The sequence below is a fragment of the Anabrus simplex genome, chromosome 1, assembly GCF_040414725.1.
Source record: "Anabrus simplex isolate iqAnaSimp1 chromosome 1, ASM4041472v1, whole genome shotgun sequence".
Lineage (NCBI taxonomy): Eukaryota > Metazoa > Arthropoda > Insecta > Orthoptera > Tettigoniidae > Anabrus > Anabrus simplex.
Genome location: NC_090265.1, coordinates 630,172,492 through 630,199,680, shown reverse-complemented (window position 1 = coordinate 630,199,680; position 27,189 = coordinate 630,172,492). Strand labels below are relative to the sequence as shown.

Genomic DNA, 27,189 nt, shown 5'->3' with positions numbered 1-27,189 from the left:
GCTACTAAACGTACGTCATATCGACAAAGGATTATACCATAAGACACGCCGGATTTAGTGGCCTAAATGGCTGGTCCAATGATATGTCATCTATTCTTGGGTCAGATTTAGAAACGTGGAACAGGGTAAAGGTTTTGTAAGATCATCTCACATTACATTACTTTTCGGATAATAATGTGACAGCTACATACGTAGCATTTGGCTCACATATGGCTACTGAGTGGGCCAATTTTCGTGAAGAGTTTGATGATTCTGTATTTCATATAAGTAATTGAAAGTATGAATAATGCATGTGAAAATTCCAAATTGACTTAACATCGATTAATAGAGAAAAATCAAACGTAAAAGGGATACAGATACGGCATAAAGTCATAAGACCAAGGTTGTAGATCATTCCAAATTGAACGGAGATTGTGCAATCCGTTACGTGATAGGAATTTCCGAAGGTCTGCACCATCATTAAAATTGCCTGCATATTTCGATATTCTTCGGGGATAAAAAATGAAAAATTTAATGATATAGGATTTTTCATTCGTTACAGGCTAAAACGTATAATTTTGTCAAATTTCAATTATCTTCTTATTCTTCTGGCAGATTATGCCACAATGTGGATTTTGGGCGAGGCGGGTAAAAATTAGGACTTTCAGGAAATCAAAAATTATGGAGATTGTTATTATTACCCCTTAAACGGAAAGCTGTACGAAAATTTCGCCAAAATAGTCAGTGTAGAGGTACACAGTCGTTACGATTTGATTTATATAGATAAGGAATCTGCTCCATGTAAAACACCTTTTGGGCTATGTCCGCTGGACTTAACCTGCAAAAGTGACCATTCATGATATCTCCCTTATTAATCCTCCTGACGAAAAAATGCACATGAAAAAAAAGGTTTAGAGGTGGAATTCCATCAGGTTTGGTCGATTTCCAGTCAGGTTGGTCTTGTTCTGTATATATTGTGGAAGAGTAAAATCACCATTTCGGTTCCTTATAAACCGCCAGTCCATTCCGGAACATGAAATGTTATTTACGTTTAAAACCTACCTTTGGATAGGTGGATGCTAAATATAAATTTTGTTTCGAATGTCTTCAGTAGTTTTCAAGTTGTAAGGAATACGCTTTACACGCACCCGCTCGTGAGTTAAGTCCGATGGGACTTGTACAGAAAAACGGTCCTTTAATGATATCTACCTTATTGATCCTCGTATCGAAATGATGCACATGAGAAAAAAAGGTTTAGACATTAATTTCTACCAAGGTAGGTAGACTTCCATAAAGTTTTGTTGTGTATATTTTTTGGAAGTGCAAAATCACTGTTTCGGTTTCGTATAAACCTCCAGTTAGTTCAGGGATTTAGAAACAATATTTGCCCTGAAACCTATCAAGGACAGGTGTATTCTAAATACGAATCTTGGTGGAAATGCATCCAGTAGTTTCTAGCATTCACGTACATACGGCGTAATTAAGGAAGAAAATAATACAGTTAAGAATGTTGAAACTAATAGAAAATGGATTATAACTGAGGACAGCCGGATAACGACAAATAAATAAATGCCGTGAGTTATGGATATAATAAAGCGCTAACAGAGGAGAAATTTAGGTTCAGTGATTCTTAGGTAAACAAATATGAAGATGACTAATGGTGTTATTACTTAATCTATTCGAGGGCGGTTATAACCTCCAACGATATTCCGCCAATATCCCGCAGATGAGCCGATTGATGCCTCTCTTGCCATCTACCCAAGGAACAACCACGAATTTAAAAGCATGATGAGGAAAATGGCAATACGTTACTTCCCTACTGGCATGCAGTCAGAGACGTTGCCATGGTAACCTGTAGGTTCGTTGTCGGTCTGTCGGTCACTAAATGCAGAGCATGATACCAGCAGAAAATTGTAAATTTCTCCGTCATGTGAAGAGTAAGGTAAATTATGAACATGACGAAAGTTGTTTATAATGAAGAGACGTTTCACGTACGGTAAACGAAGTTTACAGAAAATCAATAGTATAAGAGAAAATAGAGGAAAACCACTGTGGTTTTCCTATAAACACCCCGTCTATTCAAAGATTTTAAAATTATATGCATATCGGAACCTTTCCTGGGATGAGTATACTCTAAATATGAAGTTTGGCTGAGATCTATCCAGCCGTTTCGACGTGATGGTGGGAAAACCACTCTGGTTTTCCTATAAACCCCCCGTCTATTCAAGGATTTTAAAATGATATGCATATCTAAACCTTCCCCGGGATTAGTATACTCTAAATACAATGTTTGGTTGAGATCCATCCAGCCGTTTCGACGTGATGGTGGAAAAACCATTCTGATTTTCCTATAAACCCCCCATATATTCAAATATTTTAAAGTGATATGCATATGGAAAACTTCCCCGCGATGAGTATCCTCTAAATATGAAGTTTGGTTGAGATCTATCCAGCCGTTTCGACGTGATGGTGGAAAAACCATTCTGGTTTTCCTATAAACCCCCTGTCTATTCAAGGATTTTAAAATGATATGCATATCAAAACCTTCTCCGGGATGAGTATACCCTAAATATGAAGTTTGGTTGAGATCTATCCAGCCGTTTCGACGTGATGGTGGAACAGACAAACAGACAGACAAACAGAAACAATTTTATTTATATAGATTTTTACACTCGTTCTTCACCCCCTTTCCATCCCCGCCCAAAGGAGTCCTACGAGTGCCTTACACAACAGTATATTTTTTTCCCAGATATTAAGTCTTATTTGTACCTATTTTGGTTGACAGCTATGCCCAAACGTACATGCATAATCTCACTGCTCTAGAATCCTGGAGCTGACGTTGCCATGGTTACGGCAGTTCATTTCTTTATCCGATTCCTAGAGCAGGGGTAGTGTGGTGCCAATATCTCCGTAACGGTTGGTTTTAGGGCCTTAAAACATGGTTTTCGGGCCCGTAGGGCTTACCGAGTTTTGTTCTTTGCGTCAAGAGGATTAAATTGAGCTTTGTCTCGTCCTTATACGACAAATTCGATATTTTGCCTATAATAGTATAAGAGAAAATGGAGGAAAACCGTTTTTCCTATAAAACCCCCGTCTTTTCAAAGATTTTAAAATGATATGCATATCGAAACCTTCCCCGGGGTCAGTATACTCTAAATATGAAGTTTGGTTGAGATCTATCCAGCCGTTTCGACGTGATGGTGGAACAGACAAACAGACAGACAAACAGACAAACAGAAACAATTTTATTTATATAGAAGACTAGCAAATGTACCCGTGCTTCGCTACGGTATTCTGCATTGTATACGAATATTGAAGTAAATACTGTACATGCAGTAAATAAGATTGTTTTAAAATAGCATGTCTCTTAGCGTTATCCGAGAAACAATATGCAGAGGTCCCCATACGTTGTTTCCAGTGTAAAGTGCTTGTTACGGATTTGTGATGATAACGACAGGCTCACTTCCCTACTGCGATTCACAATCGAGTTGGGAAGTTTACATTATAATTGCAGGCCCCATTGCCTACTGCGCGGTCACAATCTATTTGGGGAGTTTCCGTTACAATTGCAGGCCCCCTTTCCTACCTCCAGACATATTACAAATTGAAGAGTTTTTATTATAATGGCAGGAAACTTCCCTACAACCAGTCAAAATTGAGTTGTGCAGTTATCATTATAATGATAGGCCCCTTTTCCAACTGCCAGCCAGCTTCCTGCCAGTCACACCAAGTTGATGAGTTTCCATCAAAATAGCAGGCCAGTATGCCTAATGCCAGTCACATTTTAGATGGGTACATCTGTTTATAACTGCGGGAACGCTTGCCTACAGCCAAAGACTGTATGCTGCATGCTCCCTTGCCTTCTGAAAGTCAAATCGAGAAGTGAATTATTCATTACAATGGTAGGCCTGCCTCATTAATGCCAGTTACACAGGAATTGGAGAAGGACTCCATTCCTACTGCCAGTCATAGTCGGTGTGCGGAGTACTGATTACAATAGCAGACACACCCTTTCTCGATCGCTACAAAATCGACATCAGTGAATATATATAGTTCGACATACGAAAGTATGTGCTTGTTTACAATATTGCAGACCTTCATTTACAGATTAACTGCTTCTAAACGGTACATCATATCGAGAAAAGATTGTACCATAAGACGCCGGATTTAGCGGCCTAAATTGCTGGTCATATGATATCTCATCTATTCATGGGTCAGATTGAGTTAGAAACTTGGGTAAAATTTGTGTAAGATTATCTCACATTGCATTGCTTTTCGGATAATTAAGTGACAGCTACATACATAGCATTTGGCTCACATATGGCTACTGGGTGGACCAATTTTCGTGTAGAGTATGATGATTCTGTCTTTCCTCTAAGTGATGGAAGGTATGAATTATGTATGTGAAAAGTACTACTTTACTTAAGATCGAGAAATAGAGAAAAGTCAAACGTAAAATGGATATAAATACGACAAAAAGTCGTACGACCAAGGTTGTAGATCACTCCAAATTGAACGGGGATTGTGCCATCCGTTATGTGATGATACTTCCCGAAGGTCTGCACCATCATTAAAATTGCCTCCATATTTCGATATTCTTCGGGATAGAAAGGGAAAAATTTAAAGCTCTTGGAAGTTTTCCGCCCGTTACAGGCTAAGTCGTAAAATTTTGCCAAATTTCAGTTTTCTTTCTCGACTGGCAGATTATGCCGCAATCTGGGTTTTCAGTGAGAAGTGTAAAAAGTAGAACTTTCAAGATACTAAACCAAAAAATATGCAGATGATCATTATTACCCCTTAAGCGTGTAGCTGTACGAAAATTTCGACAAAATAGTCTATGTACAGGCACACAGTAGTTACGATTTTATTTACATAGATAAATAAGGAACCTGCTCCACGTACAACACCTTTTGGGCTATATCCGCTGGACTTAACCGGAAAAACGGACCGTTTATGATATCTCCCTTATTAATCCTCCTGTCGAAAAAATGCACATGAAAAAAAGTTTTAGAGATGGAATTCCATCATGTTTGGTCGATTTCCAGTCAGGTTGGTCTTGTACTGTATATATTCTGGAAGAGTAAAATCACCATTTCGGTTCCCTATAAACCGCCAGTCCATTCCGGGAACATGAAATGTTATTGACGATTAACACCTACCGTTGGACAGGTGGATGTTAATATAAAGTTTGACTCAAATATCTTCAGTAGTTTTCAAGTTGTAAAACATACGCTTTACACGCACCCGCTCTTGAGTTAAGTCAGGTGGGACTTGTACCGGAAAACGGTCCGTTAATGATATCTCCCTTATTAATCCTCGTATTGAAATGATGCACATGAGGAAAAAGGCCTAGAAATGAATTTCCATTACGGCAGCTAAATTTACATTAAGTTTGGTTGCAAAATGACGGTTTCGGTTTCGTATAATCCCCCAGTCAATTCAGGGATTCAGAAACAATACTTGCCCTAAAACCTACCAAAGGACAGATGGATTCTAAATATCAAGTTTGGTGGAAATATATCCAGTAGTTTCCAAGTTTTAGACAAACAGACAAACAAACAAACAGACAGACACCAAAACAGAATATATGCAGATGGTCATTATTACACCTGAAACGGATAACTGTACGGAAATTTCGCCAAAATTGTCAATGTACAGACATACTCTAGAAGTGTAGACCTTTATTTCGATAGTTACTGCTTTGCAACTGTACGACGTATCTACAAACGGACTTCACCATCAGACGCCCCTTTCAGTGCTCTACATGGTTGGTCCTATGACATCTTCTCGTATCTCCTTTATTTATGGGTTAGATTGAGTTAGAGTCATTGAATGGGGTGAAATCTTGTACAGTTTTTGAATGCTACTTTATATTTTTGATTCTCATGTGACAGCTAGAATCATAAAATTTGGCTATAACATTGCCAATGGTCATGTCAATGTGCGTGCCGAATGTCATGATTCTACCTTTCCTATAAGTGTGCCAAATGATAACATATACGTGTAAAAGTACAAAATCAACTTGTGTTTAATGTATTAGGGATAGAAATACGATGAAAAGTCACAGGACAAAAGTTGTAGATCTCTCCAAAATGAAACGCAATTTGCTTTGTGACTTTTGATACGACTTACTGATTAGCCACCAATTACCCCGAAACGAAGGTCTGCACCGCCGTTAAAATTGCATCCATATTTCGGAATTTTCCTGGGCCAGAAGTTATACATTTGCATAGCTTAGAATATTTCCTCAAAGGAAAGAGTGTACAGCATTCGGGATTAGCACTCGCATACATACGTGGTAATTAAGGAAGAAAGTAATACAGTTTAGTAAGTTGAAATTAATAGAAAATAGATTATAACAGAGGACATCCGGATGACGACAAATATATAAATACCAAGTGAATGTATTGGAAAATCAAATGCTCCTCAATAAATTATGCCGGAGTGAGTTATGTATATAAGAAAGCGGTAATCGGAGAGAAATTTAGGCGCAGGGATTCTTAGGTAATCAGATAAGGAGATGAATATTTGTGTTATTACTTATGCTATTCGAGGACGGTTATAACCTCCAATGATATTCCGCCAATATCCCGCAGAATGGCCGATTGACGACTCTCTTGCTTTCTACCCAAGGAACAACCACGAATTTAAAGGAATGATGAGGAAAATGACAATACGTTACTTCCCTGCTGGCAAGCAGTCAGAGACGTTGCCATGGTAACCCATATATTCGTTATCGCTCTGTCGGTCCCTCAATGCCGAGCATGGTATCGGCAGAAAATAGTAAATTTCTCCGTCATTTGAAGAGTAAGGTAAATTATGAACACAACGAAAGTTGTTTGTGATGAAGAGACCTTTCACATACGGTCCACAGAGTTTGCAGAAAATCAATAGTATAAGAGAAAATGGAGGAAGACCGTTGTGGTTTTCCTATAGACCCCCGTCTTTTCAAAGATTTTAAAATGATATGCATATCGAAACCTTCCCCGGGGTGAGTATACTCTAAATATGAAGTTTGGTTGAGATCTATCCAGCCCTTTCGACGTGATGGTGGAACAAACAAACATTTTTATTCTTTTTATTTTGCTAGTTGCTTTACGTCGCACCGACACAGATAGGTCTTATGGCGACGATGGGACAGGGAAGGGATAGGAGTTGGAAGGAATCGGCCGTGGCCTTAATTAAGGTACAGCCCCAGCATTTGCCTGGTGTGAAAATGGGAAACCACGGAAAACCATTTTCAGAGCTGCCGACAGTGGGGTTCGAACCTACTATCTCCCGAATACTGGATATTGGCCGCTCTTAAGCCAAACAAACAAACAAACAAACAAACAAACAAACAAACAAACAAACAAACAAACAAACAAACAAACAAACAAACAAACAGACAAACAGTAACGAACAACTTTATTTATAAGATTATTTTTATACCACTCCCCTCGCCCCCTGCCAAAAGGGTGCTAGGGGTGTCTTACCCTCACGCCGTTTGTCTCCTGATACTAATTGATAAGTGTACCACGTTTGGTGAAATTGCTCCAGTGGTTTAGGAGGAGATGTGTCATATACACACCCACACCCACACACCCACGCACACACATACATCAATTTTTATATATAGTAAGAAGAAGAAGATAATATTTTTATATGTAGTTTTTCGATTAATTTTATATCTCACCCCCTTCGCTCCCCACTTGGATTTGCAAAAAATCCGGAGTAATACTATTCATCTCAGAGACCCTGAAATCTATGGATTCGAAACTGTTTTTAATTATTTCTATATCTCACCCCACCCTCCCACCCTTTGCTCCCAACCTAAAAGGGGGCTGGATTTTAAAAAAATTCTAGAGTATCACTTTTCAACTCAGCGACCCCGAAAACTATGAATTCGACACTATTCTCGGTTATTATTGTAACTACCACCCCCCTGACCCTCTCCCTTAAGGGCGCTAGGGATGGCTTACCCCCCACAGTGATCGTCTCCCGATAGTAAGTGATTCGTGTACCAAGTTTGGTTGAAATTGCTCCAATGGTTTAGTTGGAGATGTGTCATTTACACACACACTTCCATTTCTATATATAGTAAGATTTTTACACTCGTTCTTCACCCCCTTTCCATCCCCGCCCAAAGGAGTCCTATGAGTGCCTTACACAACAGTATATTTTTTTCCCAGATATTAAGTCTTATTTGTACCTATTTTGGTTGACAGCTATGCCCAAACGTACATGCATAATCTCACTGCTCTAGAATCCTGGAGCTGACGTTGCCATGGTTACGGCAGTTCATTTCTTTATCCGATTCCTAGAGCAGGGGTAGTGTGGTGCCAATATCTCCGTAACGGTTGGTTTTAGGGCCTTAAAACATGGTTTTCGGGCCCGTAGGGCTTACCGAGTTTTGTTCTTTGCGTCAAGAGGATTAAATTGAGCTTTGTCTCGTCCTTATACGACAAATTCGATATTTTGCCTATAATAGTATAAGAGAAAATGGAGGAAAACCGTTTTTCCTATAAAACCCCCGTCTTTTCAAAGATTTTAAAATGATATGCATATCGAAACCTTCCCCGGGGTCAGTATACTCTAAATATGAAGTTTGGTTGAGATCTATCCAGCCGTTTCGACGTGATGGTGGAACAGACAAACAGACAGACAAACAGACAAACAGAAAGAATTTTATTTATATAGATTATTATTATTATTATTATTATTATTATTATTATTATTATTATTATTATTATTATTATTATTATTATTATTATTATTCGTTGTATGTTAATTTCTTCGTAGGTACTACTCGTATATTATTGTACTTAGGAAGCAAAAAGTTAATTTATATTGTATATTATAATACATATTTCATGTAAAGTAGTATAGTAATTTGTTTCAGTCTCTTTTTTCATTTATTCAATATTTTAATCTATCTATCTATCTATCTATCTTAATCTGTATAACCTCCAGGGTTGGTTTTTACCTCGGACTCAGTGAGGGATCACTCCTCTACCGCCTCAAGGGCAGTGTCCTGGAGCTTCAGAATTTGGGTCGGGGGATACAACTGGGGAGGATGACCAGTACCTCGCCCAGGCGCCCTCACCTGCTATGCTGAGCAGGGGCCTTGTGGAGGGATAGGAAGAATGGATTGGACAGGCATGGAAGAGGGAAGGAAGCGTCCGTGCTCTTAAGTGAGGTACCATCCCGGCACTTGCCTGGAGGAGAAGTGGGAAACCATGGAAAACCACTTCCAGGATGGCTGAGGTGGGAATCGAACCCCCCTACACTCAGTTGACCTCCTGAGGCTGAGTGGACCCCGTTCCAGCCTTCGTACCACTTTTCAAATTTCGTGGCAGAGCCGGGAATCGAACCCGGACCTCCGGGGGTGGCAGCTAATCACTCTAACCCCTACACCCCGGAGGCGGACCAGTATTTTAATACTTTATTTTATGTATTACAGTGGTTAAGTGTAAGACAGGGGCACGTGTATCTAACTTTGCCACTTAAAATGAACCATATCTATCTATCTATCTATCTATCTATCTATCTATCTATCTATCTATCTATCTATCTATCTATCTATCTATCTATCTATCTATCTATCTATCCACCAGGCAAATGCCGGGATGGTACCTAACTTAAGGCCACGGCCGCTTCCTTCCCTCTTCCTTCCAATCTTCCCATCCCCAATAAGGCCCCTGTTCAGTGTAGGAGGTGAGGTCGCTTGGGCAAGGTACTTGGCCCTCCTCCCCAGTTGTATCCTCCGAACCAAAGTCTGACGTTCCAGGGCACTGCCCTTGAGACGGTTGAGGTGCGATCCCTCCTTAGTCCGAGGGAAAAACCAACCCTGGAGGGTGAACGGTTTAAGAAGAAGAAAGAAAGAAAGAAAGAAAGAAAGAAAGAAAGAAAGAAAGAAAGAACATATTTCAAATATCATATTGCATTATGGATGGGTGAGGCTGTACGCATAAACAGTCTTCGATGGTAGGATGCGTACCCGAATAGCTTCCATATTCATGGATTTTGGGCCCTAGATCATTGTTTAAGAATTCGAATTATCCACATTCTCTGGAACGCAACTTTAAAACATTTCAGTCTGTCTAACACTAGATATAACATCGATAACACTACAACATACCTGTATATAAACCACAATTTTAAACAATATGAATGTGAAATGTTTGTAATGTTACAACATTCTCAATTTGTTTTACGTTGCACCAACATAGATAAGTCTTAAGGCGACGATGGAAGAGGAGGGGGCTAAGGTGGGAAGGACGCGACCGTGGCCTTAATTAAGGTACAGGCCCCCATTTGTCTGGTGTAAAATTGGAAATCCATGCAGAACCATATTCAAGGCTGCCGACGGGAGGGCTCGAACCCACTAATTTTCGGATGCAAGCTCCCAGCTGCGTGCCCCTAATCTCACGGCCAACTCATCCGGTCAGTTTGTCTGTGGTTTTCTTTTACAGGTATGTTGTAGGTGGTCCACCTCTCTGGTGTAGTGGTTAGGGTGATTAGCTGCCAACCCCCCCCCCCCGCCACAACTGACGTCCGTGTTCGATTTTCGGAACGGGGACTACTTAGTATCGGGAGATCAGCTGAGTAGATGGGGGTTTCGATTCCCACCTCAGCGATCCTAGAAGCGGTTTTCCGTGGTTTCCCTCATCTCCTCCAGGCAAATGCCGGGATCGTACCAGTCTTAAGACAACAGCCGCTTCCTTCCCTCTTCCCTGTCTATCCTTTCCAATCTTCCCATCCCCCCACAACGCGCCCTGTTCAGCACAACAGTTGAGGCTGCCTGGGCGAGGCACTCTTCCGCCTTCGTATCACCTGTCGTAAAGTCTTACGCTCCAGGACACTGCCCTTGGGGCGGTAGAGGTGGGATTCTTCGCTGAGTCCGAGGGAAAAACCAACCCTGGAGGGTAAACGAATTAAGAAAGAAAGAGAGAAAGAAAGAAAGAAAGAAAAATGTAGAAAGATGTTATTGATGATATTTAGTGCTCGACAGATCGAAAAGCTTTACATTTACATTAACTAAGTCGACAATGAAACATAATTTTTAAGAAACTTCTCTGTAAAGGTTGTTCTGTTGTAACAAATATACAGTAAGAATAACAATTAATTTGAGTTGTAAACAAATTGCGATGGCCGGGAAGGCAATTATGCATACCATTTCACCACCCACGCTGCCGTACCATTGTCTATCAAGCAGCGTGTTTGTACGGACCCTCTTTCCTATTGTCTTCTCACTGCACGCGTCAGTAACAGTCCAGCTTGAAACAAGAATGTGTTTGCTTTACTGTACTGACTTGTGACATCGTACTCGACAGCTACATGTAATAAGCGCCAGTCACTGAGTAACTGAGTATGTTTTACGTAAAAAAGCGACCATGAATGAAATTTTTCTCCATGTACTTCAAGAGCGTTCAGAAGTTGATAACTTTTTTCACGGCTCTATCTGCCTGATTCAGATAGTAAGATTCAACTGTGTGATTCTAGAGAAAGAAAACAGCTCATGTTGTTAATTACCGAGCCTCTGCGCCTTGTAAATGTTTGCAAGTAATCTATTTTTTCTCAAAAATTATGTTCATTTCTGTTATTGACGATAATCTGTGGTTCCCTTGTGGATAAGGTAGAATACATAGAGTATCCCCTACTTGTCGTAAGAGGCTAGCGTGGGTTAATGATTACGGGGTTCCTGGCTGAAATGGCATTGCTTCCACTTACTTTTGCCACCTCCTTAAAGTTCAACTTTCCTATCCGACCCCTTCGATCAACAGCTATTCATATCCGACCCTGAAGGTATTATGTTTGAGAGACGTCAGGATTATTTCATCTTCACGTCCTTCGTGGCTCCTCCCTGTCTTTTGCACGTAGCTTCTTTCTTCGATGGGTCGGACCCATCATTTTTCTTTCTTGATCGATTTTAAGAGGGGGTGGTTGCTCAGTTGACCTTCTCCTTAAAACAACAATCACCGCAAACAACACCAAATCCGAAAAAAACTCCAGATATTTTTGGATCTTTTCAAAATTTAGTCAGTTTACCGTCCAGGCTTTGTTATTCCCCCGGACTCAGCGAGAGATCCCAAATCTATCGCCTCAAGTGCAGTGTCCTGGAGCGTGAGACTTTGGATCGGGGAGGATGACCAGTACCTCGCCCAGGTGACCTCACCTGCAATGCTGAACAGGGGCCTTGTAGAGGGATGAGAAGTTTGGAAAGGATGGACAAGGAACAAGGCAGGAAGCGGCCGTGGCGTTATTTAAGGTACAACCCCAATATATCCCTAGTGTGAAAACAAGAATCGACGGACAACCATCTTCAGAAATGCCGACGGTGGAATTCGAGCTCACTATCTCCCAAATCCATGCTCGCAGACGTGCAAGCATGAATACACATGCATTTCGCTCGGGTTAACCGGTATAGAGAGTGAAAAGAAGAAAATACTCGTTTCATTACATTAGCAACATCATCACGTCGCGAATTAATCGACTTTGAACGTCGGATGATCATCAGCGGACGGCGCATGGGTCGTAGCATTGCGAAGATTACACGCGAATTCGGGTTTTCGAGGTCAACAGTGTAGAGGGCGGATCTTCAATATCGCAGAGATAATGCTACCACGCGCGTAAATCGCCGCACGGGAAGGCCACAGGTGTTTAACGAACAGACATCACGTTACCTCTGCAGAACCATACTGGCCGCTCGACGGGCTACTGAGAGTCAGATCACCGCCCAGTTGAATGTTGGTAGTCAGAAACCCTTTTCCACCAGGACTGTAAGGAGGCAACTGCACCGCACAGGCTTCACCAGCCGACGACCACCTCGTGTCCCTTTGCAGACAGCACGACACAGAGTTCAACGACGTACATGGGCCCGCGAACACCGGCAAAGGGCCGTGGAACAGTGGCGGCGCCCGTCGTGTTGTATGGTCCGATGAATCCCGCTTCCAGCTGTATCGAGCTGATGGGCGCGCGAGAGTGTGGCGTATGCCCCAGGAAGCTATGAATCCTGCGTGTCAACAAGGTTGTGTCCAGGCGGGAGGTGGCTCATTTCTGGTCTGGGCGGCGTTCTCGTGATCACAATTAAGTCCCATTGTCCGGCTACAGGAAGTGCTGACAGGTGCACGTTATGTGCACGTTTCAGACCATCTGCATCCATTTCTGGCCCTAGAGTACCCTGATGGAGATGCCATGTTTCAACAGGACAATGCGCCATGTCACCGCTCTGTGGTTGTGCGCAGGTGGAGGAGGGGAAGTAGAAGAAGAAGATAAAGTGAGATGAAATCTGAACTCTAATCTTCCTAATATCTAACGCTTCACTAAAGTTGAGGACACAGAGAAGAATCCGTGATAATCTCTATAAGTGATAATTAACATAACACGCGATTGTCGTGGTCAGATGGCACCACCTGCTTCATAGCATCTTCTAGAAACAGGATCATGCCATTACGATGATGGTGGTCAGTATTGTTGACATCCAAGCTGTTCATCCGGGTTCGGTTTCCGTGATAGTGTGATAGATGTATTGTGTGTGATCCTCGTTGAGGAACTTATAAATATTGAAAAAGCTGATTCTAAGACTTGTATAACAAACATTTACGTGTGTGCATGAAGCCAGAATAGCGATTTATCCAAGTGAACTCGACTTAAACTTTAACATTAAGATGTGAATAACTATATTAAGAGACTTTACGTTTCGTACAACACGTGTTTTACAATTAACTTAGAGATTATATCAAATGCGATAGTTGAAAGCGATATGTTTGTTCTGCGAATAGACTTTTCGCATAGAGTACAGTAGTTAGAAATGTTAGTGATTTTTCCAAATGATTTACACAACATAAATATAAACAAGGGCACTCGTAGACATTCGCGTAAAACACAAGTGAAATTTCCAAGTGAACTGTGCTTTTAGTAGGTCGCTACAATCATTCCGTTTCTTTAGAATTATAAAAAATGCTAAGAGTGCAGTTATTCCATCAGACGTTCTATTTCTCGACGTGAATAGGAATAGACTGGGTTGTGATGAGTTCCAATGATGAACAGTGCAAATTTTAATTTGACAGAAAGACTCTGCGTAAGTGTTAGAAGTCAAACATTTTTTTTCCTGTGGAAATCTAACACAAATTACCCAAGTGCAGCTACCTCGTATTTTTCAAATTTTGCGTTTGGGATTCTAAATCAAAATCGATACAACGATTATAATTCTCAAAGTGCTGTGGTTTATGTGAATCATTCCGGTATTCGGGAGACAGATAAATGTGGACACTCGCGTAATAAGTGAGTGGTTACCCCGCGCCAGGACCTACAAGAATCAACGAGCACCAATTGCTGCTTATAAGGGATCGTGGTCCCATGGTTTGGGTCGCTATCCATCCCCAGGTCTACGCCCAGTGTGCCCTGCAATAAGATATAATTACTCTACGAAATATCTAGTCGTGCCTTATTATCAAATAATTTTCTGGTACAATGTAAACATACTACTTTACAAAGTGTCATCTCTCCATATAGGGTTGACGTAAGGACGGACATCCAGCCGTAAAAAAAGGGCCAAATCCGCATGTGCAACACAATCTGCACCCGTGACTCCACAGATTTGGGGAAAAGTGGTAGAAGAAGACGAAGGAAAAGGAGGAGGAGGAGAAAATAAAATGAGATGAAATCTGAACTCTAATGATGTTCTTAATATTTAACGCTTCACTAAAGTTAAGGAGACGGAGAAGAATCCGTGATAATCTCTAAAAGGGATAATTAACATTTTCATGGTCGGTTGGCACGATCTGCTTCATAGCATCTTGTAGAAACGGGATCATGCAAGTGCGATGGTGGTGTAATGGTCAGCATAGTTGACTTCCAAGCTGTCGATTCCCGGCCATCGCAGGTAAATTTTAGAGATGTATTGTGTGTGATAGTTGTGATCGGTGTGCGTGTAATGATCATCAATATCCAAAGCTATTTATTCAGCAGTTAAAATTAATACAATTTCCTTCTCCAGAAAAATCAAAATTCACACGAAAATTACGTTTTTACAAAATGAAAGTATGGAAGTGATAAACTTTCAATAATATTAAAATAATGCCATTGTTTTTACGTACCAGTATCTTTTTTTGCTAGTTGCTTTACGTCGCACCGACATGGATAGGTCTTATGGCGACGATTGGACAGGAAATAGCTAGGAGTGGGAAGGAAGCGGCCGTGGCCTTAATTAAGGTACAGCCCCTGCATTTGCTTGGTGTGAAAATGGGAAACCACAGAAAATCATTTTCAGGGCTGCCGGTAGTGGGGTTCGAACCTACTATCTCCCGAATACTGGATACTGGCCGCACTTAAAGCGACTGCAGCTATCGCGCTCGGTGTACAACTATCTACCTTTTGGTTTTCGGAGACGCCGTCCTGTCTCGATGGGGCTCGTTTTTGTGCCACTTTATCTACCGACACGGGACTGACGTACATGAGCACTTTCAAATACAGCCAGACTTAGCCAAACACTAACCTGCCGACTTACCTTATCCGTCTGAACCACTCAGCACGGCTGACAAACATTTGTATTACAGTATTTCAGTACTGAGCTGGAGCACCCTTTTGAAATAAAACCCATTACATGTTTCAAAGTCCGCCTCTATGGTGTCGTGGTTAGTGTGATTAGCTGCCACCCCCAGAGGCCCGGATTCGATTCCCGGCTCTGCCACGAAATTTGAAAAGTGGTACGAGGGCTGGAACGGGGTCCACTCAGCCTCGAGAGGTCAACTGAGTAGAGGTGGGTCGATTCCCACCTCAGCCATCCTGGAAGTGTTTTTCCGTGGTTTCCAACTTCTCCTCCAGGCAAATGCCGGGATGGTACCTAACTTACGGCCACGGCCGCTTTCTTCTCTCTTTCTTGTCTATCCCTTCCAATATTCCCATCCCCCGCAAAGCCCCTGTTCAGCATAGCAGGTGAGGCCACCTGGACGAGGTACTAGTCATCCTCCCCAGCTGTATCCCCCGACCCAAAGTCTGAAGCTCCAGGACACCGCCCTTGAGGCGGTAGAGGTAGGATCCCTCGCTGAGTCCGAGGGACAAACCGACCCTGGAGGGTAAACAGATAAAGAAGAAGAAGATGTATATAGTGTGAAAGGTGTTATATTTATTGCTCGAAAGGTCAAAAAGCTTTAAAAGTTGAATTAACTGAGTCTACACATAACAAAATTTTCTGTAAATGTTGTTTTGTTATAACGAAAATAAGGCAAGAGTAACAATATTAATTCGAGAGTAAATAATGTGCGCTGGCTGGGAATCGAACCCGGACCAACAGCTTGGAAGGCAACTACGCTCACCGTTACACCACAATCGGCGCCGTAGTGCTGCTCCTCCAGCAGTGCATTTGTAAAGACTCTCTACGTAGACGTCACTTCCCCTATTGTCTTCTCACTGCAGGCGTCAGCAGTGCGTTCTTCTGTCGGCTAGTTATCGTAATTCTAGTCCAGTTAGAAATAATGATGATTTTGCTTTACTGTATTGACTTGTGCAACATGTAGTAAGCGCGTGTCATTGGATTAATTCTTTCTTTCTTTCATAATCTGTTTACCCTCCAGAGTTGGGTTTTCCCTCGGACTTAGAGAGGGATCCCTGAGCGTGAGACTTTAGGACAATGGATACAACTTGGGAGAAGGACCAGTACCTCGCCCGGGCGGCCTCACCTACTACGCTGATCAGGGGCCTTGTGGGGAAACGGGAAGATTGGAAGGGATAGACAATGAAGGGGGAAGGAAGCGGCCGTTAGTTAGGTACCATCCCGGCATTTGCCTGGAGGAGAAGTTGAAAACCACGGAAAACCACATCAAGGATGGCTGAGGTCGGAATCAAACCCACCCCTCCCACCTCTACTCAGTTGACCTCCCGATGCTGAGTGGACCCCGTTCCAGCCCTCGTACCACTCTTCAAATTTCGTGGCAGAGGCGGGAATCGAACCCGGGCCTCCGGGTGGTGCAGGTAACCATGCTAGCCACTACTCCACAGAAGCGGACCATTTGGATAATTATGTATGCGTTGCGTAAAAAGAAGGACAATTATTCTCCATGTACTTCAAGACCATTCAGAAGTTGAAAACTGTTTTCATGGGTCTCTGCCTGCTTCAGATATTAAGATATTCACAATTCTGGGGTTCCAGAGAAGGAGAACCGCTCATGCCGTTAACTGATATGCCTCTGCGTCTTGTAAATGTTTGTAAATAATCCTTTTTTTTTTTTTTTTTTTTTTGTCAAGTAATGTTCATTTCGGTTACTGACGATAATCTGTGGTCCTCCTGTGGATGAAGCGGTACCTGTCTGTCGTAAGAGGCGTAGCGTCTGTTAGTGACTACGGGGTCAACTTACGTTTGCCACCTCCGCAAGTTCAACTTTCTTAACCGATCACCTTTGATCAATACTTATTCTTATCCGATCCAGACAGTTTTATGTTGGCTAGATCTCTGGATAATTTTATCTTCTCGTCCTTCGCGGCCTGTCCGTTTCTTTGGCAGATAGCTTCTTTCCTCGATGGCTCGAAATTCTTCCTTTTTCCTTCTTGATCAGTATTAAGAGGAGATGGTTGCCTAGTTTACCTTCCCCTGAAAACAACAATCACTGCTACCGACACCAAATCCCAAAACACTCCAGATATTTTCCAATTTTAAAAAATTTATTCAGTTTACCGTCGAGGCTTGGTTCTCCCCTGCACTCAGCGAGGGATTCTATCTCTGTCGCCTCAAGGGCAGTGCCCTGGAGCGTGAGACTTTAGGTCGGGGATGCCATTCGGGTGGAGAACCGGTAACTCGCCCTGGCGGCCTCACCTGCTATGCAGAACAAGTGCCTTGTGGGGGATGGGCAGATTGGAAGGGCTAGGCAAGGAAGGAAGGAAGGAAAGGAGGAAGGAAGGAAGGAAGGAAGGAAGGAAGGAAGGAAGGAAGGAAGGAAGGAAGGAAGGATCCGGCCATGGCCTTAAGTTAGGTACCATTCCGGCATTTGCCTGGAGGAGAAGTGGGAAACCACAGAAAACCACTTTGAGGATGGCGGACTGGGGGAATCGACCCTGCTCATCCCCCCACCCTATTCAGTTGACCTCTCGAAGCTGCCTTAATTCCGTTCCAGTCCTCGTATCACATTTCAAATTTTGTGGCAGAGCCGGGAATCAAACCCGCGCCCCCAGGGGTGGCAGCTAATCACACTAACCACTACACCAGAGAGGCGGACATCATTAACACTGCGGAACTATTTTCGACCTTGTAGAGCCGAGTGGCATAGGGACTGTCTTCGCATCAAAGTGGCCTCAGATTGCATCCCGGACGATGTGTGTGGAATTATTAAAATTATTGAAATTATTGGGATGGATTTCACCTAAAACTGGAGGTCCTGTGGCTATGGTCACGATCTCAGCAGTGTCGCAAAACTACAAGCTTCTTTGTTTTGCTTCATTGAATGTCAGGTTAATTCATCCACTTGTACATCACGTGTATCTATTCTGGATGAATGATGTCTGTTCTTCTACAAAATTATCGAATAAATCATTGAACATTATTGAACAATATTCCCTTTGAACGAATGAAATTATGCATGTTTCTGTCCCTTCAATACCACATCACGCCAGGTTTTGTTTCATGCATATAGGGTGTACTATTTATGTATAACATACCGACTTCCAGAGGTCCGGATGCGATTCCCGTCCCTGCCACGAGTCAGCCTCGGGAGATCAACTGAGTAGAGGGGTTTCCTAATTCAACCCTTCAAAACTTTCTATAAAAGAAGGACACAACATACTATGTACCATTTACACCGCTACATAAACTTCGGTCCGCCTCTGTGGAGTAGTGGTTAGCGTGATTAGCTGCCACCCCCGGAGGCCCGGATTCGATTCCCGGCTCTGCCACGAAATTTGAAAAGTGGTACGAGGGCTGGAACGGGGTCCACTCAGCCTCGGGAGGTCAACTGAGTAGAGGTGGGTTCGATTCCCACCTCAGCCATCCTGGAAGTGGTTTTCCGTGGTTTCCCACTTCTCCTCCAGGCGAATGCCGGGATGGTACCTAACTTAAGGCCACGGCCGCTTCCTTCCCTCTTCCTTGCCTATCCCTTCCAACCTTCCCATCCCTCCACAAGGCCCCTGTTCAGCATAGCAGGTGAGGCCGCCTGGGCTAGGTACTGGTCATACTCCCCAATTGTATCCCCCGACCAAGAGTCTGAAGCTCCAGGACACTGCCCTTGAGGCGGTAGAGGTGGGATCCCTCGCTCAGTCCGAGGGAAAAACCGAACCTGGAGGGTAAACAGATGATGATGACATAAACTTCGTGTCTGCCTGTCTCTCACTGGAAAGAGTCATTTAGTAAATTATATACCATACATTCCAAGATTATGTACCCCTGTGAGCACGCGTAGAGAATTTTGTACAAGAAAAAGATAATATTTTTATAAACATATGGGGAATTATAAAGGTAATAAGATGACAAAATGTTTAGTGAATAAAAATATTACGTGCGATGGCCGGGAATCGAACCCGGATCAACTGCTTGGAATGCAACTATGCTCACCATTACATCACCATCGCACTGAAGACTGCGCTTTATGTTTGTTCTTATAGTACCAGATCGTGCCTGTCTACTACCTGGCTGACTTTCTTCTATTGCTTTCGCGTGACCAGTGCGCTCGTTCTCTTGGCGGTAGTTGACAGAAAACCATTACGATCGCCTTATTATGACATTTTTTCTTTTCCTTCTTCTTCTTCTTAATCTGTTTACCCTCCAGGGTTGGCTTTTCCCTCGGACTCAGCGAGGGATCCCACCTCTACCGCCTCAAGGGCAGTGTCCTGGAGCTTCAGACTCTGGGTCGGGGGGTAAAACTGGGGATGATGACCAGTACCTCGTCCAGGCGGCCTCATCTGCTATGCTGAACAGGGGCCTTGAGGGGGGATGAGAAGTTTGGAAGGGATAGACAAGGAAGAGGGAAGGAAGCGGCTGTGGCCTTAACTTAGGTACCATCCCAGCATTTGCCTGGAGGAGAAGTGGGAAACCACGGAAAAACACTTCCAGGATAGCTGAGGTGGGAATCGAACCCACCTCTACTCAGTTGACCTCACGAGGCTGAGTGGACCCCGTTCCAGCCCTCATACCACTTTTCAAATTTCGTGACAGAGCCGGGAATCGAACCCGGGCCTCCGAGGGTGGCAGGTAATCACACTAACCACAACACCACAGAGGCGGATGAAATTTTTAATGAAATCAAGAATTTTTTTTAGTTGATACATGGGTAACTAGGTGTCATTAGTAGACCTGGGATAATTTGGTGCTAAAAATGTTATTGTAAGTGCCTAATATAGGCTCTCAATTAAGGAGAAAATAGCCTCTAAATATGTATTTTAAGTCCGCCTCTGTGGTGTAGTGGTTAGCGTGATTAGCTGCCACCCCCGGAGGCCCGGGTTCGATTCCCGGCTCTGCCACGAAATTTGAAAAGTGGTATGAGGGCGGGAACGGGGTCCACTCAGCCTCGGGAGGTCAACTGAGTAGAGGTGGGTTCGATTCCCACCTCAGCCATCCTGGAAGTGGTTTTCCATGGTTTCCCACTTCTCCTCCAGGCGAATGCCGGGATTGTACCTAACTTAAGGCCACGGCCGCTTCCTTCCCTCTTCCTTGCCTATCCCTTCCAATCTTCCCATCCCTCCACAAGGCCCCTGTTCAGCATAGCAGGTGAGGCCGCCTGGGCGAGGTACTGGTCATACTCCCCAGTTGTATCCCCCGACCAAGAGTCTGAAGCTCCAGGACACTGCCCTTGAGGCGGTAGAGGTGGGATCCCTCGCTATGTTCGAGGGAAAAACCGAACCTGGAGGGTAAACAGATGATGATGATGATGATGATGAATATGTATTTTAAGCAGATTCAATTTTCTTTCTTTCTTTCTTTCTTTCTTTCTTTCTTAATCCGTTTATCCTACAGGGTTGGTTTTTCCCTCAGACTCAGGGATCCCATCTCTACCGCCTCAAGGGCAGTCTCCATGGCTAAATGGTTAGCGTTCTGGCCTTTGGTCATAGGGGTCCCGGGTTCGATTCCCGGCTGGATCGGGAATTTTAACCATCATTGCTTAATTCATCATTTCATCCTCATCACGACACACAGGTCACCTACGGATGTCAGATGAAAAGACCTGCACCTGGCGAGCCGAACCCGTCCTGGGATCTCCCGGCTCTAAAAGCCATACGCAATTTCACTTTTTTCAAGGGCAGTGTCCTGGAGCACGAGACATTGATTGGGTCGGGGGATTCAGCTGAGGAGAAGGTCCAGTACTTCCTCCAGGTGGTCTCACCTGCTGTGCTGAACAGGATCCTTGTTGGTGGGGGTGGGGGTGGGGATCAGGAGATCGGAAGTGATAGACAAGGAAGAGGGAAGGAAGCGGTCGTGGTCTTTAGGTACCATCCTTGCTTTTGGCTAGAGGATACGTGGGAAACCACGGAAAACTACTTTGAGGATGGCTGAGGTGGGAATCGAAATCCCTCTACTCAGTTGACCTCTCGAGGGTGAATGGAACCCGTTCCAACCCTCGTAACACTTTTTCAAATTTCGTGGTAGAGACGGGAATTGAACCCGGTCCTCCAGAGGTGGCAGCTAATCACACTTTTCACAGAGGCGCTGGGTATTATGCATATATTAATTAAATTACAATTTTTACTTGACAATAACACATTAGGGGGAAATATAAAACATATTTCACTCACATCTTTGCTATGAACGTTACAGAATATAAATTTACAATCTGATGTCAAATGGGGAAACTCCTGTAACCATTGTTAGGTACAGACGACTTGGAAGCCAACCCTTTCGGCGTAATGCACACACTGAACAAACGGACTCACTGCCATGTTTGCAGAGAATTACATTAAGACTTTTGTTTCCAGTAGGTCAATAGGCACTGTCACCTGTCTCGCGACACTCCGACTACAAGCGTGTTTACTGCGGAAGGTTCTTTTTTTAACCATTAGCTTTAGGCCGCACCGAGACAGGTAGGTCTTATGACGACGATGGGATAGGAAAGGCTAGGAGTGGGAAGGAAGCGGCAGTGACCTTAATTAGGGTACGGTCCCAGCATTTGCCTCGTGTGGAAATGGGAAACCACGGAAAACCATCTTCAGGGCTGAATATATTGGGGTTCGAACCCATTATCTCCTGAATGCAAGTTCATAGGTGCGTGACCCTTACCGCACGGCCAACTATCTCGGTCATTAATTTGTATTTAATCTGTAAATGAAGATAATGGTTCTCAGGAAAGCGAAATATTCGTTCCAGGTAGGAAATATTTCTCCCAAGGCCATGACATGGATTAGAAGAAGAAGAAGAAGAAGAAGAAGAAGAAGAAGGCTGATTTTTAGCCTTTTCTTTTTCTTTCTACTTGATTGTAGAATTAGGAGTGCGTTCATTCACGTATCAGTTCACAGACAGTTTTCTTTGCTACTGGAAGCTGATTTGTATATCCCCCGAGGGAACTTATCTTGGATAAGTGAAAGAGTATGTTAGTGGATCGAACAGTCATTTTTGAAAGGTACTGGCCATGATTTGTTAGTATAAACATTAATATCACAATTTATCAAGAATCACAGTCTAGTGTAGTAATTTTAAATGCAGATTGACTTATTTTCTTTTTCAGGTGTAATACTGTTACCATATGTTTTCTTTCAGGTAGTTTATAAATTTATTACTCAAAACTAGAAACGCGACGGGGAAGTCACCAAACGTATGTTCTTATGTAAAAACTGGGTTAGGGAATTTTCATTGTAATGGCAGACGCCCTTGCCTAACATCAGTCACAATCAAGTTGGGGAGTTTTCATTATAGTGGCAGACACTCACTCTCCATCTGCTTTTTTAAATCCTCAGAAAGACAATCTTAGTGTTTTCCCAACTGAAATCAACATAGGTCATTATAATGACACCAGTAGGAAAGTCGCGTCTAAAAGCAATTGATATCATATGGAAAACTCGATCAAATGAAAAACCACACATTTCCACACTTTTAACGAACAGGACTACGCTGCCGATCTAACAGTCCAAAGTTCTAGAGCTGGAGGCTGATATTGTAATTCTAGACCAAGTCATAAGTGAGCCTCTGTCATCATTCCGTTAAGTGTGCACGCTGATCATTCCAATCAGCGCGTCGAATAGCTGGAATACTATGATGAACCAGAAGAATGGCATGCTAAAGTTTTCTAACTCCCCAGCTATTTCTCTCAAATATTCAGGCAGGCTGTTATACTCGGTACGCAGCAGTAACCCATCAATCGGAGACGGGTTGCAGCATAAGAGATAAAGAACATCACAACAAACAATGGTCAATGTAATGTTATTGTTGATCAATTTTATGAGCTTCCGATATTGTAGGGCGTTCACATTTAGTTTCCTTCCGACTCTGAAATACCACTCTTATCATAGCGGTACGGTAGAACTGAATAAAAGATAAATGGTCGGAAATGGTATTGTCTATAACTTTTGTCGTGTAGTACTTTTCGATAGGACCAATAACATAGGAATTTTTAAAAAATTTAGGCGCCTTCCCCTAAACTACCATTTCAACCAGAGTGAATAAAATTGTTTATAGCTTAGACTGCAGCTTCTTATTCTCCGACTCTATATACCGTACCGATTTTCATTAAATTCTGTTTACCCATTTTCTCGTGGCTCGGCGTTGATATGGACTTAGCAACAATAAAAATACAAATTCATGAATATCTGTGTTATCATAGCCGGTACGGTAAAATGTATAAGATATAAATGATCGGAAATGTAGTTAAATATATCTTTAGTTCCGTAATATTTGTCGATAGGACCACTAATAACATAACTAATTGAGGAATACATTTTAGGCCTTCCCCTAAACTACCATTTCACTCAACGTGAAAAATGATTTATAGCCTAGACAGACAGACAGACAGACATTACGAAAAAGTAAAACGTGTATTTCCTTTTTACTGTGGACATGACCGATTCAGAAACACCATTCTTTTTAAATTCTGAGCAATGTACAGACAAAACTTATTATATATATATTGCACCCATAAGCGAATTTGGCCTAATTTAATTCACAATTAAATTGAATATTTCACATATGAGATACCACAGTGAGGCTGTGAAACTAGCAGTCACAAAGGAACTTTCTGGCGCCAGTCAGACGGCGAGAGAATCCATGAAACTCTTCTCTAGGCACGACCAAATTGTAAACCATCCTTCCAATAAATTTTATGACACCGCCTGGGAGTGGCGACTTGCGGTTCGCTCTCACGAGAAAAGCACGCGTTGAAGCCTGACCTACTTGGCCAGGACAATAGAGGACAACGACTATAACCGCCAATTCTTGGGAGGAAGCGGATGCACCCACGTTTGGAAGGGCGCGAAAGTCTCAGCCAATCAGAAATTCTAAATTTGAATGAGCTGTCATACCGGGAAATCTACAGTCAGTATCTCGCGATCTGAAGCCCGATGTGGTAGTGAAAAACAGTGTCCTGACTTCTTTATAATATTTGGTGAATTATCAGTACCAATCTGTGGTTAATTAGTGCCTAATTATTAAAATTCAACTTCACACGGAGGAGTAATAGGATCTAGAAGAAGGAGCTGTCATGGCAGGATGAGGCCATCCACCGGAAGAAAATAACACCAGTGACGCGCACCGTCGTGTGGATTATCCTATGATCATTTCCCGCGGCGCAATATCACATGTGAGTCGGACAAAATTTAGGAAGTTTTGCATATAAATTTTGAAAACCATAACCTACGGATGTACGAGAAAGCGCTCCCGAGGACTAGATTATTACGCCACATCCCTTCCACCGAACTATTTTCAGGTGGTGGGAGGAATTTCTACAAAACCCAGCGACCACAGGGTCGAGCTCTCAGTCGTTCTGAACTCTCAGTCGTTCAGTATTCTCAGTGTTTTGAATTCTCGGTCGTTCTGAATTCTCAGTCGTTCAGTATTCTCAGTGAATTTACGTTCGACAGAGTGACAGAGAGTATCAGCAAATGCATTTAGTCAGCTTTATTTTGGCTGGTAAGAAAGCGATTAGACACTTGTAGGCATTTTTAGAAAGCCTTGTATTATTTACTTGGGAGAATAGCATTTCAGAAAATGAACATTTTCACAGACTTTTACTGTAAATTCAGGGAGAGTAGGCAAGAATTACACTTTCAACTCAAATGAACTCACATTACTAGTCGAGGGAAACAAGTCCATGTTTTTCAGCATATTTACATAAAAAACATTTCTAACCAGCAGGGAGTGTTACATGTGAGATCAGTATAAAATTTTCTCCACAACATAAACTGTATTTTAGCTTGTTTCTACCATTCTACAAACTGTTTGGCAAGCGAGATGTTTACGGGGAGAAACCAGTAAAGACAGACAGGAAGGTGATTGACTTTCTTCAATGGAGACCGCAATAGTCAACCTTGAGGAGACAGTTATGTCCCAGTAGGGTGAATGTACTGTAAGCTGTAGTGTAAACAGAGCTGAGGGATCGGCGAGCAGGCCAGCAGGTGTTTTGCAGTTAGATAGCGAGGCGACCATCCTTCTACACAACAGGCAGGAGTCTGCAGTGGCATTTTCTAACTTTCACTGGAGTGAGAGAAATACGAGTGTTTATGCTAATATAAACGTGTGTCACGGCATGGCAAGAATGTGTCAAATTTGCGTGTGTAAAAATCTGGAATACCACATCAGCTTGAAGATGGAATTCTAATTTCCACCATGACCGGGGCCGGTGGGTGAACCGACCTGCCTCCACCATCACAGGTTTGAGCATCATTATAATGTAAATAAATATGTAGGACCGTGGCAAAATCGATGATCAATGTAGTTTAGAGTACTAGGTAGGGTTGTAAATAATTCACAGTTTTATAATACTGCTAATAATAATAATAATAATAATAATAATAATATAATAATAATAGTAATAATAATAATAATAATAATAATGTTTATGTTGCACTTTCAGATAGGCTTATTTTGTGCACTTTGTTTAAGTAGATGTTTGTTTGCGTGTATTTATGGTTGATTTTGTAGTATGTCACTTTGACAGTTAGGCAGCTTTGATATTGGATCTACGAGTGTAATGTCAGTTTATTATTATTATTCATCATGATTTTAGATCGTTGGTTTTGAGTCGATTTTGTTGGAGTTTTGTTCTTGTGGACGCCGTCGCGATGATTTCAATGTTTATTTCGGTAGTTTGCGCTTTCAGCTTGTTTTATGTTGCGGAATCATCCTTCTGATGTCCGGTTTTGATTGTACTTATCCCGCGTATTTTGCGACGATTTTTGGTAGACGCGAATATTTATTTCTGTGTAGTTGCGGTTGCGCATGTTTCAACATTTGTGTTTTGAGAGGCAATCTCGTCATTCTTTGTTTTGATAGAAACGGTGAGCGCCATTGATGAGTCAGCTCTGTGATTTTTGTGATGTGTTAACAGTGAATGATCGAGAGATCGAGCTAGATGATTAATATCCCTGACGAGCTACGTTGATGATGGAAATATGATATTGGGACCATGTCTTGATTTGTCGTAAGAAGCCGTAATGTGCACGACAGATATTTGTGCCCGCCGGATACGAGCGAGGCTGTGTTGTGAGAATAATGAATAATAATGACGTCGCGAATTAATGAATAAAAAGAATTGTGAAATAAAGAGTTTAACCACGTGTGTTAAATGTGTTACGACATGGGTTACGATACTACAGGCAGGAGCCTGTATTTGTTTAAATAATTCCAGGGAAAGTAGATGCTCGATATAAATGCTAGCCAGTATACAATGTGAACAGAGCGACGAGTCAATGTGTTTTGAATATTTATGTAGAGTCACGGATGACGTGAAGTAACAGTAATTTGTCCATCAAGGTTAAATAATATCATGTCCAGACATTTATCGTCTGAAGTTTGAGATTGCCGTCAAATTCGCAATATTTCATTTTGATACTCGCAGCGGGGTATGTTTTTCTGGTGACTCCGAGTTTGTTTTGCGCTTTCTATCCTTTTAATTTCCAGTAGGCCGCGATGGTGGGATCCAGTTTGCTTATTTGTTTTCTTTTCTGTTTGTACTTTTACTGTTTATTTGTAGGACGCAAGCGTATGTGAATTATTTATATTTGATGTGATGTAAATAGATAAGTGTAGCTAGGCTAGTTTTTTTTGATCTCTGTATTTTTTTTGTCGGAGCAGTGTTTCTCCGTTAATTAATGTAATGATGTAAATAC

At 42.4% G+C, this 27,189-nt stretch overlaps 1 non-coding gene across 1 annotated transcript; it reads right to left on the bottom strand.

The window, feature by feature from the left end:
- Positions 1–19,443: 19,443 nt before the first annotated feature.
- Positions 19,444–19,515, bottom strand: TRNAG-UCC (transfer RNA glycine (anticodon UCC)). Its single transcript has one exon. It is a non-coding gene; the product is annotated as a tRNA-Gly (tRNA).
- Positions 19,516–27,189: the final 7,674 nt, after the last annotated feature.